This window comes from Aedes aegypti, chromosome 1, assembly GCF_002204515.2.
Source record: "Aedes aegypti strain LVP_AGWG chromosome 1, AaegL5.0 Primary Assembly, whole genome shotgun sequence".
NCBI lineage: Eukaryota > Metazoa > Arthropoda > Insecta > Diptera > Culicidae > Aedes > Aedes aegypti.
This window is the reverse complement of record NC_035107.1, coordinates 13,771,452-13,780,698: the sequence shown is the minus strand read 5'-3', so window position 1 is coordinate 13,780,698 and position 9,247 is coordinate 13,771,452.

Here is a 9,247-nt window from a genome sequence, read left to right as displayed (position 1 = left end):
CAGTACTGGGCAGATAAGAGCGGCGGGTGCAGCTTATCGGCTTCTTTCTTTGGTCGATTGATGTGTCACTTGGGGCTTAGTGGGGAATTTGCAGGAAAGACGATAGCATCGAGTGTTGATGGGGAGATTTTTTGGATTGTAGTCAGCTTCGAAGATCTATTTATAGATGTTCGCATTGCAATTATGTCTCGGTCTTTGTCACTCAATACAATTGTTTAAGAATTTGAATTCATGACGAGATTTCTTGCTGAACTTTACTAAAGGACCTATGTAACAATTTGGCATTCTCACCTCTCTCGCTCTTTTTCGATTATAACAGTGCACACTGGTCCAGGAAGCTAATTTAGGCGGACATGAGGTTTTCGTCAAGATTTATTGATTTTATAGCCATAGTTTATTCTGAGAATATGTTCAGAATTTTCAGTACTACAAAATGTACGGAACAAATTTTTTTTTACGGTGATCGCAAGAGTGACGTATACGTCAACTTTTTTATTTTAACGAATCGAAAGTTGGTATGTTCAGCAAAGTTGTAGCAAATGATCATAGAAACAACTTTGCCGAACAAACTTTTTCTCGGTTTTGCTTCAGAGCTGAGATAATCCAGTATTTTTAATAAAAAATCGTTTTTTGCTCTTAAGTGTTTTATTTTTTAGTTTTATTGGCCTACTATGTTCTACAAAGTTTTTATACTTATCATTTGCTACAACTTTGCTGAACATACCAAAGTTGTATTTCTTATGGTTTTCATGTTATTTAAGTTTTTCATCCTAAAATTAGCTATTTTGTATGCCTTGTATCTCAACTATGAGCACCTCAAAAAAATATATCTTTCCACCAAATGATTTTGCAGTCTTTCAAGTACCTGTGAGCAAAATTAGGAGAAGATGATATTTTTCTATCTCGTTTAAAATCGATTTTACTAATAGACGATATGAGATAAATCCATATTTATTGAATATTAATACATGCTCAACTCACAAAAGTCATGGCTACCTAAGCATATCAAACCAAAGGTAACACGTGTATTTATATAGAAATATAAAGTACATCGTTTTTCAGCTGTTTTCGATTAACTTGGAAGCTTCTGCAAGAAATTCATCGTCTTTTCCTCTACCTCTTCCAGCTGGTAGGAACTCAAATGGTCGTAACACGGCATGCCGCTTTTTACGGGAAGTAGAAATTGTGTATTTCTTTCACTACTGGACTGCGAAGTGCGGCCTCATAAGTCCGAAAGTGTGAATAAAAGTGAGGGATTGCATTGAATCCTGTTGGTGTCTTCAGAGCACTTATTCTTTGATTTACGAAGAATAAGTCCCCCGAAGACACCTACCCGATTTGATCCAATTGCTTACTTTTGTTAGCGTTTCCGCACTTGTAATAACTTCTTTTCACGGATCTCAATCATTTTAAAAGTAGTCAACTTTAATCGGAAGATAAACTAGGAGGCATTTGAACAGTTTTTGTCAGAAACGTACTGTTAGTATCGCCAGTTCTACGATTGGTACGTACTCTCTCCTACGGTGCAAAAACTACTTTCGCATGTAGTAATGTTGTCCGGCATGCCGCCGAAGAAGCATAAAAAATGCGGAATAAATACATCAGAAGATTCTGGGAAAATCATGCCACAGAATTCAATCGGACTGTAAATTTTGTATATGTACTTTATACGGCTTATGTTGGCTTCCAACCTGGTGATCTTGCTTAGGAATAGATTAAATACTGGTAGAGGAAAAGACGATGAATATCTTGCAGAAGCTTCCAAGTTAATCGAAAACAACTGAAAAACGATGTACTTTATATTTCTATATAAATACACGTGTTACCTTTGGTTTGATATGCTTAGGTAGCCATGACTTTTGTGAGTTGAGCATGTATGAATATTCAATAAATATGGGTTTATCTCATAACGTCTATTAGTAAAATCGATTTTAAACGAGATAGAAAAATATCATCTTCTCCTAATTTTGCTCACAGGTACTTGAAAGACTGCAAAATCATTTGGTGGAAAGATATATTTTTTTGAGGTGCTCATAGTTGAGATACAAGGCATACAAAATAGCTAATTTTAAGATGAAAAACTTAAATAACATGAAAACCATAAGAAATACAACTTTGGTATGTTCAGCAAAGTTGTAGCAAATGATAAGTATAAAAACTTTGTAGAACATAGTAGGCCAATAAAAAAATAAAACACTTAAGAGCAAAAAACGATTTTTTATTAAAAATACTTAATTATCTCAGCTCTGAAGCAAAACCGAGAAAAAGTTTGTTCGGCAAAGTTGTTTCTATGATCATTTGCTACAACTTTGCTGAACATACCAACTTTCGAATCGTTAAAATAAAAAAGTTGACGTATACGTAAAAAAAATTTGTTCCGTACATTTTGTAGTACTGAAAATTCTGAACATATTCTCAGAATAAACTATGGCTCTAAAATCAATAAATCTTGACGAAAACCTCATGTCCACCTAAATTAGCTTCTTGGACCAGTGTGCAGTGCAGTACTAGAGCTATCTTTAAGTTTTACAATTCTTCAAAAATCCTGAGAGGATTTTTTTGGTAACTCCGAGAGAACTTCTTTGGAAATCCTGAGAAGATTTCTACTTAAATCCTGAGATGATTTCTTCAGAAATCCTGAGAGGAATGCTCCAGATATTATTAGAGAATTACTCCGGAAATTTTGAGAAGATTTTTCCGTAAATCCTGAGAGGATTTTTTCTGAAATCCTGAGAAGATTTCTAAGGACATCTTGAGATAATTTCTTCGAAAATCTTGAGAGGATTTCTCCGGAAATCCTGAGAGGATTTCTCCGGAAATCATGAGAGGATTTCTCCGGAAATCCTGAAAGGATTTCTCCGGAAATCTTGAGAGGATTTCTCCGGTAATCCTGAGAGGATTTCTCCGGAAATCCTGAGAGGATTTCTCCGGAAATCCTGAGAGGATTTCTCCAGAAATCCAGAGAGGATTCCTCTGGAAATCCTGAGAGGATTTCTTCGGAAATCCTGAGAGGATTTCACCGGAAATCCTGAGAGGATTTCTCCAGAAATCCTGAGAGGTTTTCTCTAGAATTCCTGAGAGGATTTCTCCGGAATTCCTGAGAGCATTTCTCCGGAAATCCTGAGAGAATTTCTTCGGAAATCATTAGAGGATTTCTCCAGAAACCCTGAGAGGATTTCTCCGGAATTCCTGAGAGCATTTCTCCGGAAATCATGAGAGGATTTCTCCGAAAATCCTAAGAGGATTTCTTCTGAAATCCTGGAAGGATTTCTCCGGAAATCCTCAGAGGATTTTTCCGGATATCCTGAGAGGATTTCTCCGGAAATCCGGAGAGGATTTCTCCGGAAAAAAATTCTTCAGAAATTTCTCCGGAAATCCTGAGAGGATTTCTTCGGAAATCCTGTGTTCGCGCACATTCCAGCGTCTGTTAGGTCGGTGCTATAACTGATCAAACTGCGATTCACTTGATGGAATTGGTTATGATGGACCTCTAACTGGGAACTGAACAAGTATCACGGATTTTCTTCACTGACACAGTAACTCGAACATTATTCTTTTGATGGCGGATAGTTTATTGCACACGAAACATACATTTATTGTCAAGAGGTACGTAACAGTTACTCTATATTAACGATCAGTAATTTACAATCGACCAATACGCTAATGCTCTCATATAACAAACTTGGCGGGTATTTATACTCTTTTGAACAATATAATTTGAGAGGGAAACCCGAAATAATGCCGAAGTTCTATAAAAAACTATTATCGTGATCTGCATATATTGAATCTTATTGGAAACTCTTTTCTACTATTCGAAAAGGTAAGGGTATATCTTATTGATTCGAATCTCAAAATGGCATCAACATCCTGAAAGGCTTTCTTCGGAAATCCGGAGAGGATTTCTCCGGAATTCCGGAGAGGATTTCTTCGGAAATCCTGAGAGGATTTCTCCGGACTTCCAGAGAGAATTTCTCCGGAAATCCTGAGAGGATTTCTTCGGAAATCCTGAGAAGATTTCTTCTGAAATCCTGAGCGGATTTCGGAAATCCTGAGAGGATTTCTTCGGAAATCCTGAGAGGATTTCTTCGGAAATCCTGAGAGGATTTCTCCGAAAATCCTGAGAGAATTTCTCCGGAAATCCTGAGAGGATTTCTCCGGAAATTCTGAGAGGATTTCTCCAGAAATCCTGAGGGGATTTCTCCGGAAATCCTGAGAGGATTTCTCCGGAAATCCTGAGGGGATTTCTCCGGAAATCCTGAGAGGATTTCTCCGGAAATCCTGAGAGGATTTCTCCGGAAATCCTGAGAGGATTTCTCCGGAAATCCTGAGAGAGTTTCTCCGGAAACCCTGAGAGGATTTCTTCGGAAATCCTGAGAGGATTTCTTCGGAAATTCTGAGAGGATTTCTCCGAAAATCCTCAGAGGATTTTTCCGGATATCCTGAGAGGATTTCTCCGGAAATCCTGAGAGGATTTCTCCGGAAATCCTGAGAGGATTTCTTCGGAATTCCTGAAAGGCTTTCTTCGGAAATCCTGAGAGGATTTCTTCGGAAATCCTGAAAGAATTTCTCCGGAAATTCTGAGAGGATTTCTCCTGAAATCCTGAGAGGATTTCTCCTGAAATCCTGAGAGGATTTCTCCTGAAATCCTGAGAGGATTTCTCCTGAAATCCTGAGAGGATTTCTCCTGAAATCCTGAGAGGATTTCTCCGAAAATCCTCAGAGGATTTTTCCGGAAATCCTGAGAGGATTTCTTTGGAAATCCTGAGAGCATTTCTTCGGAAATCCTGAAAGAATTTCTCCGGAAATCCTGAGAGGATTTCTCCGAAAATCCTGAGAGGATTTCTCCGAAAATCCTGAGAGGATTTCTTCGGAAATCCTGAGAGGATTTCTTCGGAAATCCTGAGAGGATTTCTTCGGAAATCCTGAGAGGATTTCTTCGGAAATCCTGAGAGGATTTCTCCGGAAATCCTGAGAGGATTTCTCCGAAAATCCTGAGTGCATTTCTCCGAAAATCCTGAGAGGATTTCTCCGGAAATCCTGAGAGGATTTCTCCGGTAATCCTGAGAGGATTTCTCAAGAAATCCTGAGAGGATTTCTCCGGAAATCCTGAGAGGATTTCTCCGGAAATCCTGAGAGGATTTCTCCGGAAATCCTGAGAGGATTTCTCCGGAAATCCTGAGAGGATTTCTCCGGAAATCCTGAGAGGATTTCTCCGGAAATCCTGAGAGGATTTCTCCGGAAATCCTGAGAGGATTTCTCCGGAAATCCTGAGAGGATTTCTCTGAAAATCCTGAGAGGATTTCTCCGGAAATCCTGAGAGGATTTCTCTGAAAATCCTGAGAGGATTTCTCTGGAAATCCTGAGAGGATTTCTCTGGAAATCCTGAGAGGATTTCTTCGGAAATCCTGAGAGGATTTCTCCGGAAATCCTGAGAGGATTTCTCCGGAAATCCTGAGAGGATTTCTCCGGAAATCCTGAGAGGATTTTTCCGGAAATCCTGAGAGGATTTCTCCGGAAATCCTGAGAGGGTTTCTCCGGAAATCCTGAGAGGGTTTCTCCGAAAATCTTGAGAGGGTTTCTACGAAAATCTTGAGAGGATTTCTCCGGAAATCGTGAGAGGAAATGCTGCGAGGATTTCTCTGGAAACTTTGAGAGGATTTCTCCGGAAATCCTGAGAGCATTTCTCCGGAAATCCTGATATGGTTTCTCTAGAAATCCTGAGAGGATTTCTCCGGAAATCCTGAGAGGATTTCTCCGGAAATCCTGAGAGGATTTCTCCGGTAATCCTGAGAGGATTTCTCAAGAAATCCTGAGAGGATTTCTCCGGAAATCCTGAGAGGATTTCTCCGGAAATCCTGAGAGGATTTCTCCGGAAATCCTGAGAGGATTTCTCCGGAAATCCTGAGAGGATTTCTCCGGAAATCCTGAGAGAATTTCTCCGGAAATCCTGAGAGGATTTCTCCGGAAATCCTGAGAGGATTTCTCCGGAAATCCTGAGAGGATTTCTCCGGAAATCCTGAGAGGATTTCTCCGGAAATCCTGAGAGGATTTCTCCGGAAATCCTGAGAGGATTTCTCCGGAAATCCTGAGTGGATTTCTCCGGAAATTCTGAGAGAATTTCTCCGGAAATCCTGAGAGGATTTCTCCGGAAATCCTGAGTGGATTTCTCCGGAAATTCTGAGAGAATTTCTCCGGAAATTCTGAGAGAATTTCTCCGGAAATCCTGAGAGGATTTCTCCGGAAATCCTGAGAGGATTTCTCCGGAAATCCTGAGAGGATTTCTCCGGAAATCCTGAGAGGATTTCTCCGGAAATCCTGAGAGGATTTCTCCGGAAATCCTGAGAGGATTTCTCCGGAAATCCTGAGAGGATTTCTCCGGAAATCCTGAGAGGATTTCTCCGGAAATCCTGAGAGGATTTCTCTGGAAATCCTGAGAGGATTTCTCTGAAAATCCTGAGAGGATTTCTCCGGAAATCCTGAGAGGATTTCTCCGGAAATCCTGAGAGGATTTCTCCGGAAATCCTGAGAGGATTTCTCCGGAAATCCTGAGAGGATTTCTCTGGAAATCCTGAGAGGATTTCTCTGAAAATCCTGAGAGGATTTCTCTGAAAATCCTGAGAGGATTTCTCCAGAAATCCTGAGAGGATTTCTCCGGAAATCCTGAGAGGATTTCTCCGGATATCCTGAGAGGATTTCTCCGGAAATCCTGAGAGGATTTCTCCGGAAATCCTGAGAGGATTTCTCCGAAAATCCTGAGAGGATTTCTCTGAAAATCCTGAGAGGATTTCTCCAGAAATCCTGAGAGGATTTCTCCAGAAATCTTGAGAGGATTTCTCTGGAAATCCTGAGAGGATTTCTCTGGAAATCCTGAGAGGATTTCTCCGGAAATCCTATGAGGATTTTGCTGGAAATTCTATGAGGATTTCTCCGGAAAGCCTGAGAGGATTTCTCCGGAAATACTTAGAGAGTTTATTCGGAAATCCTGAGAGGATTTCTTCGGAATTTCTGAGAGGATTTTTTTTTGAAAATCTGGACAGGGTTACAAGAATTACATAGAAACAAGAAAGAGTTTGAGGGTATTGCATGAAAGATCTGGAAAAAACGAAAGGAAGTATGAGGAAAGTGCAAGATAAACAATGGGAGAAAAGCGAGAACGAGTTTAAGTAAAGAGCGTGAAAGACTTTCCGACAAGATCTAAAAGAAATCTTACTCGAGCAGCACGCATATTTATTTAGCCGTAGCAACTGGCATATGACCGGATGCGGTTGTGAATAAGATGCTTCGGCTCAACTGTATTATGTTTGTTACTCGGGTACAGACAAAGCCAGCCAAAAGGTACTTGGAGAAAAAATCGGATATAGTCAGAGAAAAAGCGATTATTATTCTTAAAAGCGGTATTCATACCCTGCTTTATGGTGTAAGCAGAATACAAAAAGAGGATAAGTTTAATAAAGAGCAAACAATTGGAAAAGAATATTGAGAAAGTGTCTGAGGATGGAAAAAAATAGAAAAATAACGAGGAAAGCATATGAAGAAAATGAAATAGAGAGAATGGAAGACGAAAATATAAAAAGTCGGAGAGCGAACAATACAGAGAGAGATACAGACCGAAAGAGACATAAACCGAAAGATAGAAATAGGAAGTAACAAAAATATAGAGAGATAAAGAAAGGGAGAAATCAAGAGAGATAGAATAGCAATTAGGAGAAAGGAATAGCGACCAAGAAAAGAATAGGAAGATACAGACAGAGTCATATACGAACCGATTATTTTATGTAATCCAATACTGAAAACATGAAGAAAGATTGCAAGCCATAAAACCGAACGACTTAAGGCGGAACGGGGAAAAAACTGGAGAAATAATATTTTGATACTCGAAATTTTAAAGAAAGATGAATTTATACAATGATGCAAATAATGGTTGACCATTCCAGAGAATAAGAACATTAAAGGAAGAGAGATCAAAAATACAAAACTGTCACTTTTGACATTTAAGGAGAAGTCACTAGTTTATAATCCTCGCGTAACTTTTCAGAAGGACCTATTTAAGATTGAGAGGCTCTCTTTGTTTACTTTCTATTCAATTAATAACAAAGGCACATTAACCTCTTATGTTGCGTTTTTTTGTGTGATCCGCTAGCCAAGAACATTGTCTTTCGATCTACCGTGAAAAACTTCCCAAAAGCTTCAATATTTCACTGTCATAATCAGTGAATCAAATTGTCATCAGAACAGATGACAAACAAACAGCAAAGCAAGCTCGCTCACAACCCTTTGTCCCAACTTTTGCGGATTGGGATACAATCAAAAGCGAAATTGTCATGACAATCACAGAGTACAACATTGTTGTAACCTTTTCAACTCGCGATTAATCAATTATATTAAACTCACAATTAAATTTGTTTTATGGATGCTGTTCGATAAAGTGTCAATGTTTACCAATACGGAGAAAGTTTTCGAAAATAGCAAGGGGCCGTCCATAAATGACGTAGCATTTTTTCACTGATTTTTTACACCCCCGTCCCCCCTCGTAGCATATTGTCACGAATGCTGATACTCCCCCTTGGAAAATACGTAGCATATCAAGCACCCTCTTCCCCCTACATTTTTTTTATTTGTTTTCCTTAGCAACTGGGCTGAAGCAAAAAATCGGAATTCAGAAGTTCTATGCAAAGTTTGATGTTAATTACTGACTAAAATGTAAAGATAATCTAACGAATAACAGTTAGATATACAGTAGCGGACATAAGTAATTTGGAAAACAGTTTTAAATGAACTTATATCCTGTTAAAGTTTCATAATTTTGGTTTCCAATTTCATATAGGCTAAATTGTATTACTTTTGCTTTTGTTACCATAAAAAAACAAGTGTACAACAAAAAAAGTGAAAAATAAAAATGTTTGATTGGATTGATGAAGTTAACAGTTAAGAGTTAGCGTACAATATATTTTATAATAAATTGAACAGAAATTTTGTTATATTAGAGGATTTTTTTTTTAATTATTCGTTGTTAGGAAATACATTTCAATGAAAATGATCAACAAAATATATTGATTTGAAATGGATCTTTATTATCCAAATTCAAATCCATTTGGCAATCACTGGCCAAGTATAGAAAAATTTTGCGATTATTATATAAATTATTCATCTCTATTAAAACTTCAGCTGAACTTCATTATAGTTTCCCAAATTGAAATAATCTTGCACAACCTATAATGAAATATAATAAAAATAATCTCTCTTCAAA